Below are 10414 nucleotides of genomic sequence, written 5' to 3'. Positions count from 1 at the left end.
CCGGGCAGCAGAACTGGACCATTGCTACTGTGTCAGGAGTTACAATGGTGGGGGGGGGGGGGGGGGTGTAGGGTGATGGATGGATGTATGGACGGCCGGGGGCAGGGGCAACCAATGGAAAGCTAGGAGCGATGGATGGATGGCTGGGTGTGGGAGCGAAGGGCGGATGGACGAACAGCCAGGAGCAGGTTCAACTGACAGATGGCCAGGGTGAGTGCAACTTCAGACATCCGGGGGAAAGGGGGGTGACTGACAGATGGTGGTGTCGGTGGGGGGGACATCTGGACTGGGGGCGGGATGGCTGGGGCGGGCGGTTAGGAGCAAGGCATTCGGGCATTGTTGTTACTGAAAAAAGTGCCCATTTTTAAGAGGTGGCCAGAATCCCAGATAAATGGAAGGAGCAAGATATTTGGCCTGTCAGGCCTGCTGCACTATTCAATAAGATTGTGGCTGCTCTGGCTGTGGACTCAACTCAACTCCACTTACCCATTTAATGAGTTGTCTCTGAACTATTTTTATTTCCCAATTATTACTGAGATTTAAAAGTAAGAATAAAGCAGCAAACCCAATCTGATTTCCTAACCTATTTTAACCAACTCACTCTTCACATCTCTGCAGATTTTGCTTAATTTAGCTCAATACTTTTTTTTCTATTTTAAGTGTGTCACTCAATGGTAAATTTTATATTGGAATTAGGTTTCCAAAAGCACCTTTACTATGAGATAATTAATTAACTGTCACATGACATGGAACAATATCTTAAGTAGCCTATTCCTCAGTTGGTTCCAAGGAAATTATCCCAATGATATTCAAAATTCAATCACACCTTATCAATGGATATTACATCAACCCATTTATCTGTGATTGTGACCTTAATTTTTCTTCCATGTAATTAATGTTTTTGCACATTCAAATGAAGAATTTTTTTGTTTCAACTTTTGTCCATTTTTCTTCATTTTCCCCGGATTCACAGATGCATGATTGAAATTAAGGGTTAGGACCTTCTGTTATAGAAAATGTGGTTTTTGTTATAAAATGGTTATGGTTGCTTTAGGGCTACAGCCTTCAAGAAGTCCTCTGATCTTTGGGTGGCAGTTATATCAACACATTGACAGAGCCACTATCCCAGGTTTGAGTCTGGTGCTGTCTGTAAAGAGTTTATATATTCTTCTGTGTCTGTGTGGTTTTGTTCTGGGTACTGTGGTTTCCTCCCACTCTTCAAAGACCTATGATGGTTTGCGAATTACACAAAAATTGAAGGTGTAGTGGACAGCAAGGAAAGTTTTCAAAGATGGATCGGGACTAGCTGGAAAAATAGGCTGCAAAATGGCAGATAGAATTTAATGCAGACAAAAGTAAGGAGCGACACTTTGAAAGGACATAAACTGGAAACTGAGAGGTGCAATAGAACAGAGGGATTTGGGAATACAGATCTGGCATTACATTGAGCTTTTGGCACATTGGCCTTCATAAATCAAAGTACTGAGTATAGAAGTTGGAATGTAGTTGTACAAGTCATTGGTGAGGCTAAATATGGAGTATTGCATGCAGTTTTAATCACCTAACTGCAGAAAGGATATCAATAAGAGCGGAAAAAAATACAGAAGAGATTTACAAGGATATTGCCAAGACTTGAGGAGCTGAGTTACAGGAAAAGGGCAAATAGTTTTGGACTTTTTTCCCTGGAGCATAGAAGAATGAGGGGAGATTTGAGGGATACAGATGCAAGCAGGCTTTTTTTTCACTGAGGTAAAAAAAAACTGGAGGATAGAAGTTAAGGGTTTAAAGGGAACATTAAACAAAACCTCTTCACAGAGAGATTGGTGAGAATGTGGAATGAGCTGCCAACTGAGTTGGTGAATGCAGGCTCAATTTTGAGATAATTAAGATAAATTTGGCCAGGGCTATGGAAGGATATGGGCCAGGTACAGAGCAGTCGGGTAAGGCAGGAGATGTTTGGTACAGAGAAGAAGGGCCAAAGGGTTTTTCAGTTAATTGATACATTTGGATAGCATGGGTTCATGGGCTGGAACGGCCTGTTTCTGTACTCTAAATTTAAGTATCCATGAGTTTGATCAACATATTTGCATATTGTACAACAGTGAGCCGAGATATTGTATGAGTGATGTGGGATGTTTATCTTGCAATTTGGCAAATACCAATAGCAACTGACACCAGTAGCAACTGATGATAGCATCACGCAATAAACCTACTGGCCTGGAGGAACATTGTGGAGGTTGCAGGTGAATATATGATACAAGGACAAAGATTTGTTGCACTGTGCCCAAACCCAAGTTATGTTGAGCTCAGGGGATACCATATGCTGCACCATGCATCAGAAACCACCATGAACACCAGGAACTGACTTTACTTAGTGTGGTTGGGACTAACTTTGTTGTGAACATAGGAAATAAACTAAGACCTGACTATATGTCTCACCTTCACCAAATGTGATTTTAAGGAGCTCTTCTGAAGATGGCTGCAAACACAGATTGCAATGAGATTTTGTTTTAATTCCCATGCCTGCACCAAACCAGAATTTGGACTTTATTCTTATTAAGGACAGACAACTGTTCATTAGAAAGAGGAATAATTATTTCCTGCTGGTGTCCTGAAGGACACTGTCTTTTCAGGGTGATCAGGAACAGCTTCTGATTCTGGCTGTGGGAAGAATTTAGTCTCTGAATTCCAGTGTGATTAACTTGAAGCAAAACCTGTCAGTTTCAGAATGTTGCGTACAAATTTAATTCCCTGAATTCATGAATAGGTAAATGTTAGATCCACAATTGTTTTCTTCCATTTATTCGTTTCTTTGCACACACTGTGCCTGGTTACAGGACAGAATTTGGCAAATTTAACCTTTTAGAACTTAACAATCAGAAATTGTACTCGTGTGGAGATGCCAACCTGATCTTCATTGCTAAATGGAGCAGTGTAAATGTATGTGATTTTGATTGCAAAAGAGTAAATGTGATTTATAGTTTACAATCTGTTTATCAGGTACTTAAATTTTAATTTAAAACTTAGACATACAGCACAGTAACAGGCCATTTCAGTCTACAAGTCTGTGCCACCCAATTACACTCAATCAACCTGCAATCCCTGGTACGTTTCAACTGGTGGAAGGAAACCTTAGTTCTCTGGCTTGCCACATTTTTTTTTTTGTGATAGTTCCCAGAATCAGTCTGCTGACAGAATTCCATTAAATAAACATTTTGTTTGGGCTTCAATGTTCAAAGTTCAAATATATTGTTAGAGTACATATATAAGATCACATGAAAATCTCAGATTCTTTTTCCAGTGGACCAGACAAAATTTCTCCTATTCAGTGGTGTAAAACAGTAGTCATGAAAAAGATAGGTATACAAAGGCGAAAAATATAAACAAAGAAATGTAAACAAACTGATTGTGCCATTACAAAGTAAGAGTCCTCAAATGAGTCTGATTTAGTCTGTTGTTTAGGAATCTAATGGTAGATGGTAGAGAATGTTTTTGAACCTGGTGGTGCGAGACTTGTGTTACCTATACCTCTTTCCTAATGGTAGTAGTGAGAAAAGTGTGGTGTGGATTCTTAAAGATTGCTGTTGCACTTTGATGGCATTATAGCTTGTAGATTCTCTCAGTTGTGGGGAGCATTTTCTCTCTGATGTCCTGGGCTGTGTCCACTACCTTTTGCAGGGTTTCCTCTTACTGGTGCTCCAGACCAGGCCACGATACAGCCCGTCAGCACACTTGTCACTACCCATTTGTTGAAGTATGGCAATGTAACCAATGTCAAAATGAAACGCCACCAGTTCCTGAGGATGTAGAGGTGCTGACATGTTTTATTCATGTGTTGAGATCCAGGAAAGGTCCTCTGAGAGAGTGACTCCCAGGAAGTTAAATTTTCTCACCTCTCCACCTCTGAACCCTCAATGATGACTGGATCATACACTTTTGCTTTGCCCTTTCTATACTCCACAATCAGCTCCTTGGTTTTGATGGCGTTGAGTTGGAGGTTGCTGTTAATACAACATTAGGCCAAGTCGTCAATCTCCCTCCTGCACGTTGACTCCTTATCTTTTTTGCACACAACCCACTACTTGGTATTATCATCAGATTTGTAAATAGTTTTGCTGTTGTACTGAGCCACACAGTCATAGAGTTAAGTCTGTGAGTCTACAGTGCTCTGCGGCTGATGGAGATGTTCTTGCCAATTCATGCTGACTGGGTCTGGAGGTGAGGAAATCCAGAATCAAATTACACAGTGGGAGATGGTGCTGAATGCCAATCTGTGTTCAATAAAGAGCATCCTGATGAATGGAATGTTTGCTGTCCAGGTGCTCCAGGGTTTTGTGTAGACCCGGTGAGATGGCATCTGCCCAAAATCTATTGCTGCTGTAGGCCAATTGGAATGGATCTATGTCACCCTTCAGACAGATGTTGATGTGCAACAGCCTCTGAATATTGGTGAGTTTGTTCAACACCTATATTCAAATAGAGAATCCAGATGCTGCACTGTTTATTCCAGCTCTGAGCCCACAGGACTCACTGTTTCCCCATATGCCTTGCATTGTTCCTTTTATCCATATTCTCCACTTCTAGCTCCTGATAATCTCATCCCTTCAACTGACACTATCATACTCTTTCTTTCACTGTTGCTTATGTTAGCCTTTTTCACCCAGCAGGTGAGATGCTTTTAACCATTTATTTAACATGAAATGTTTGATTCAAATTTTGGAGTTGGATGTTCTGAGGCAGCAGGAATGACCTCAGGCTAATTACATATTGGTAACAGGAGCCTGTGCTGCTTTTCCACTCAGTGGATCATGTCCCTCAATTTATTTTGGTGGATTCTGCTGCTAATTCCACTTCCGATTGCAACTCAATTGCAATGGACAATTGTTTAAAGCAATCTTTTAGATATTCCAGGCCAATTAACCCCACAATTCTGAAATTTCACACAACAGAGGCCATTTGGCTAATCAGATCCATCCCTATCCCACAGAAAGTAATACCGTGGGTCTCAGTCCCTTTCTCTTCATTTCCTTCTACCTGTGGAATTAACTCTCCCCAACTTCTGAACGTTTAACCTGCAATGAGGGTCATTTACAGTTGCAGGTTAATTTGCTAAAACGTCTGGGGAATGTGGATGGAAACTAGAGCATCCGAAAGAAATCCACATATTCACAGAGAGAAAGTCCAAACTACATGCTGACAACACCCAAGCTTAGGAGTGAACTGCGAGGTAATTATGCCAACTTTTATGGCACCATCTTGCCCAAACCTTGTTTCATTCACAGCAGTTCAGAATGGCAGTCCTCGTGTCAATCAATCTTTTATATTTATTATCTCCTTCCATATGAGGGTGATTTAATGCATTTGTTTTTTTTTTGTTTTAAAGAAGTAAGTGTTACCTGTTTTGCTGCAGGAAGTAAGAATTTTAGTATATGAGTGAACTTTGGTGCACATGTGAAATTTAGTGCATGTGTGAATTTTAGTGCACGCATGAATTTTAGTGCACATGTGAAATTTAGTGCACGTGTGAATTTTAGTGCACATGTGCTTTGTAGTTAGATGTGTGAAACTTAGTGCACGTGTGAATTTTAGTGCACGTGTGCTTTGTAGTTAGATGTGTGAAAATCAACTTGCAGGATAATAACGGTGAGAAATGTGTCACATTATAAATCTGAATTTTGAATATATGATCATCCAAACCCTTCATAACTTGAGTGAAATATACCAGGAGCGGTCAAGGAATATGGTAGATATTTGTTCTTAACTGTCCTTCAGGGCCAAACAGTATATGCGAGCCTGAGGTCCACCAATGAGTGTAATTGCCTTTACACCCTATTACTGACACAATTAAAATCCTGTTTTATATCTGGCCAATAAGTATTGTTGAAAATTGAAAAAGTACATTCCAAGAAAGGAAATGACTTCTTCCATATCATGTAATTATGCTTTTAGAAATACAAGTATCAGTAAAATCAAGTATCCAAGTGAACTGAAGTTAAATGCCTTTTCCTCCCACTTTGTAAAGTGAACTTGTCATCTTTGTATGGGTGACAAAGTAAGTGCTCTGTTTTTAATTTGCACCTCGACTTCATGGCGTGTAAGCTCTTTCATCTATTAAATACAGCAATTTGAATGTCACCAAGTTCACCACAAAATAATGAGCCCCAAGGAGAGCTTTTGTTGCTTCAAATGAAAGGCTTTTTTATGTTCTCTTGTTAAAATGTCATTTTCTCTATATCATTCAGCAATTAGACCAGTCTGAAATACTATATGTCTGCATCACATCATTGAATCTCATATTTCCCAAAAAGTTTCAATTTTTAACATTGCTCTAATTAAAGATTGATTTTATGCAGGTATTGCTCCTTCAATATAGGCAAAAGCCGATGAGAATGTCAAATTTTATCAAAACATGTTTGTGCATATATTTTAGTCAAACTGTAATTAATTCAACTAAGTGAGAAAATGAACATCATTAAATAATCTTTGGGCTGATGATGAATTTATTTATCCAGACTGTTGGATATTCTATAGGTGCTGGCACTGTTCAATCATTTTATGTTTTTTTTAAATGGTGTATCATCTTTAATCATATACTGAAAATATCTTGGAAACCCACTATGATTGGATTCTATATTGAGGCCTTTTGGAATTCTTGAAGAAAAAATAAAGCAGACAGGCTTATTGTGGGTTTATCTCATACCTATTGAGTAATGGCTAATATTTTCAATGCAAATAACAAAATGGACTTGAATTTAAAGACTGTGACTTCTGGATTTCGAAACATAATTCCAGTTTGGCAAAAGGATCCAGTCCTGTAGCAGAGTCCATTCCTGGTTGTCAAAACTTGGTTGAGACATGGAAATATTTTAGCTTTGTTTGATGATGAGCCCTCTCACTCACACAAGTAACAATGAACAAGCCTGGCTCTCTGGATGTCTGGCGATTTTGATTCTGTTATGTGGGATTGGGTTTATTAAGTTTCAGTTCCAATATCAGGAATTATAGAAGACAAAAGTGAATACAAATTAATGGAGGGATAAATAAAAGCTCATGTATTTGTTTCTGTATATATATATTATTTACTTAGAAATGTAGCATGATAACAGGCCCTTTTAACCTACATCTGTGTGGCCCAATTACACCCAAATAATCTACAACCCCTCGCACGTTTTGAATGGTGGGAGGAAACCAGAGCACCCGGAGAAAATCCACATAGACATGGGGAGAATGTACAAATTCTTTACTGACATCGCGGGATTCAACCCAAATCCCGCTATTGGCACTGAAACAGTGTTGCGCTAACCACTACACTAACCATGTCACATATATTTGTGGTATTTTATACTCAATACATTAAATGTTCATTTGAAAATCATTCCTATATATTCCTATATTTGCTGCAAATAAAAACAAGTCACAATTCAATGTGTAGAAGATGGCTTAAATGAAAGACCTGGAAACTATGTTGTACCCTTCTGGGTCAATGTTTCCTTGGTTTAGGTGTGATTAGCAGAAAGAACTTAACAGTCATAATGGATAGCAGAGTCTTGCAATAGTTGTCTGGGAATTTCAGAAGAAATTGTGTGAAGACAAGGAGGTAGAATGGAAACAATTTAATGTGGAATCAATAAGAGCATGTGTTCTTTGATTGGACTTATTCCAGTTGGACCTACCCTTTTGGCAGCACCTCATGAGTTGCCTTTAAGGACTATAATGACCAAAAATTAGGATCTTGGATGGACATTTATATTCTAGTTTAGTCAATGTCTAATCTTAACAGGGCTTCGAAAAGGTAAGTTCCCAAATTAGAACACAATAAATGCACAACTCTGAAGCAAATAAAAATGCTGCAGTATCTCAACAGGTCAGACAGCATCCTTGGGTAGAAATGGTCAGTCAATGTTATAGCTCTGAATCCTTCATCAAGATTGGGGTACACTGTGAAACGACATATATAAAGAAGTAAAGAAGATGAGGGGGTGGCCCCGGAAGTAATGGAGGATAAGAGCGAATGTGGGAAAGGTGGAGGGACAGATAGGGGGAAAAACCATTGGGAAGGGAGATGAGGAAAGAAAGAGAGAGAAAAAAATAATGAGCAAAGTAGGAAAAGAAGAGATGGGAACCATGGTTTCAAATGGGGTTGGGCGATATCTCAATTTATAAAAATTAATGTTCATATCATTAGGTTTAAGTGTGTCGGGGAGGAATACAATGCGTAATTCCTCGAGTTTACGTTTAGCCTCAACCCCAACAATGGATGAGGCCATGAACAGATATGTGACTGTAGGAGTGGTTTAAAGAGTTACCATGGTTGACTACAGGAGGCTCAAGTTTAGACCCACAACAGGTGTTTGACAGAGAGATCACCAAGGTATTTAGTCTCATCTAGGTTGGGTGATGTGCATGTAAAGCTCTGCCTCACCTGGGAAGTCTGTGTGTGGTCGTGGATGGAGGTGAGCAAGGAGATGTAGGGATATGTTTTACACTTTCAGCTTCAAGTACCTCGGGGTAGAAGGGTGGGTGGAAGAGAAGAGCAGGACATCTAGGACATATTGGAAAGACTTAAGCCTGCAAAAATCAGATAAGGAAGGAGAGGGGAAGATTTAGCAGGTAGTGGGATTGTGTTAAAGTTAACAGAAGTGTCCCATTGTGTTTTGGATACGAAATGTGCCCAAGATGTGAAGGCAGCAGATTGATCGAGTCATCGAGACATTGTGTAAAAGAGTACGGAATTCATAATGCAGGCATATTAAACTGAGATTTGACAGCACAGATCTGACAGCATCATGTGCAATACAGAGTGGTAGGTGCCTGGAACACACTGCCCTGAGTGACAGGAGAGCCTGGTTCAAAAGGAACATTTAAAAATCTCTTAGAGAGAGGCACACAGTTGTAATAAAAATGGAAGATTTTGTGCTGTGATGGAGGGAATGGTTGGATTGCTCATGAGTAGATTGATACTGGTCAGCACAACATCATGGGCCAAATGTTATGCTCAATGTCATGATAGACTCTCATCAAAATTATTTTTGTGGCTGTCAATGCAGCAAATAAAACTTAGCACATGATCCGTTACCATAATTCACATATTATTGACAGGTTCACACTTGAAAAAGGAATATTAGTGGCTGAACTGAAGATTTAAGCATAATTATATGCCAAACCTAAAAAAAATTGCAATAATAACTGTGATTCATCATCATTTGCACACTTCTATGACAGAGTAAATTGGTTTGAAGTAAAATTAAAATGGAGGTCAGTACTTTGCTTTCAAACATCCCTCACATCCTGGGACAAGGCTTTGAAATCCATATAATGACATCAATTGGTCAAGGATACTTATCTCAGTATTTCCCACCAGAAATCAGAAAGTGTGGGTTCTGGTGCTCAAGATATGAAAACATTTTTAATTGTTTAATATGGGAATTACATCTAACAGTCTTTGGCACAGAAAATTTAATGTTACCACAGCAAAATTCCAATTGAAGTATCTTACCCTCTCAAACATCCAGCAAGAAATCATCAAAGTGTTTTTTTAAATTCTTTTCATTCAAACATACCAGAGAAAGAGGAGCGGGAACTTAATGTGTGAAATACAAGGCCAAATTATACAGATTCTCTTGGCTATCTGTAATCCACTATTATGTTATTTCCAGAATGAATGGGCCCTTGCTTCAAATTAGTGTAAAATTCTAAATTATATCTTCTAAATGACATCTTGATTATTATTTACAGAAGTGTTTTTTGTTGTAGCATGTCTTCACATGCTGGAATTCCATGCTTCCAAGCGAAAGTGTGAAGCATTTTGGAGTGGCATTGCCTGTATTTCTCAGCTATATTCACCTACATTTAGTGTTTTCATTTTTTTACATGAAGCACCTTTCATGCTTGTTCAGCCAGCATTAGTGGAACAATACATTCTTTTGGAAAGTACTCTGAGAATCAGTGATGGTGTGATATGTGAGTGTGTTTTACTTCTGCATCTTCTTGCCTTGAGTATGTCCCTAAATATGCTGAACTTCAATCTGGTGATTCTACAAATGCAATTTTGATTGTACACATAATTAGCTGTCACTGAATGTAAAAAAGTGTTATATTCAATATTAACATTACAAGGCAGCTCGGACGAGTTTTCATTTGCATTTTTGTATTTATTATAGAGAAGGTTGCACAATACTGGTTAGTTTTATGTGAATGTTTTCTTGTAAGTTTGCATGTTTGTTTGATTAAATCAGCTTTGCTTACTTCAGAAATGGTTAGGTCGATTCTCACTTCTGTAATTCAAAATGGTTAACATACTGAAAATAATAATAATTTCACTAAACTTTATTATAATTCATTTGTTCCATGTTTAAGAGCATTCCAACCACACAGCTGCAAGCTAATGAAGTTAAATTAAGTTGGCATTAACCAT

This window comes from Narcine bancroftii, chromosome 8, assembly GCF_036971445.1.
Source record: "Narcine bancroftii isolate sNarBan1 chromosome 8, sNarBan1.hap1, whole genome shotgun sequence".
NCBI classification, from domain to species: domain Eukaryota; kingdom Metazoa; phylum Chordata; class Chondrichthyes; order Torpediniformes; family Narcinidae; genus Narcine; species Narcine bancroftii.
Note: the sequence above shows the minus strand (reverse complement) of the source record.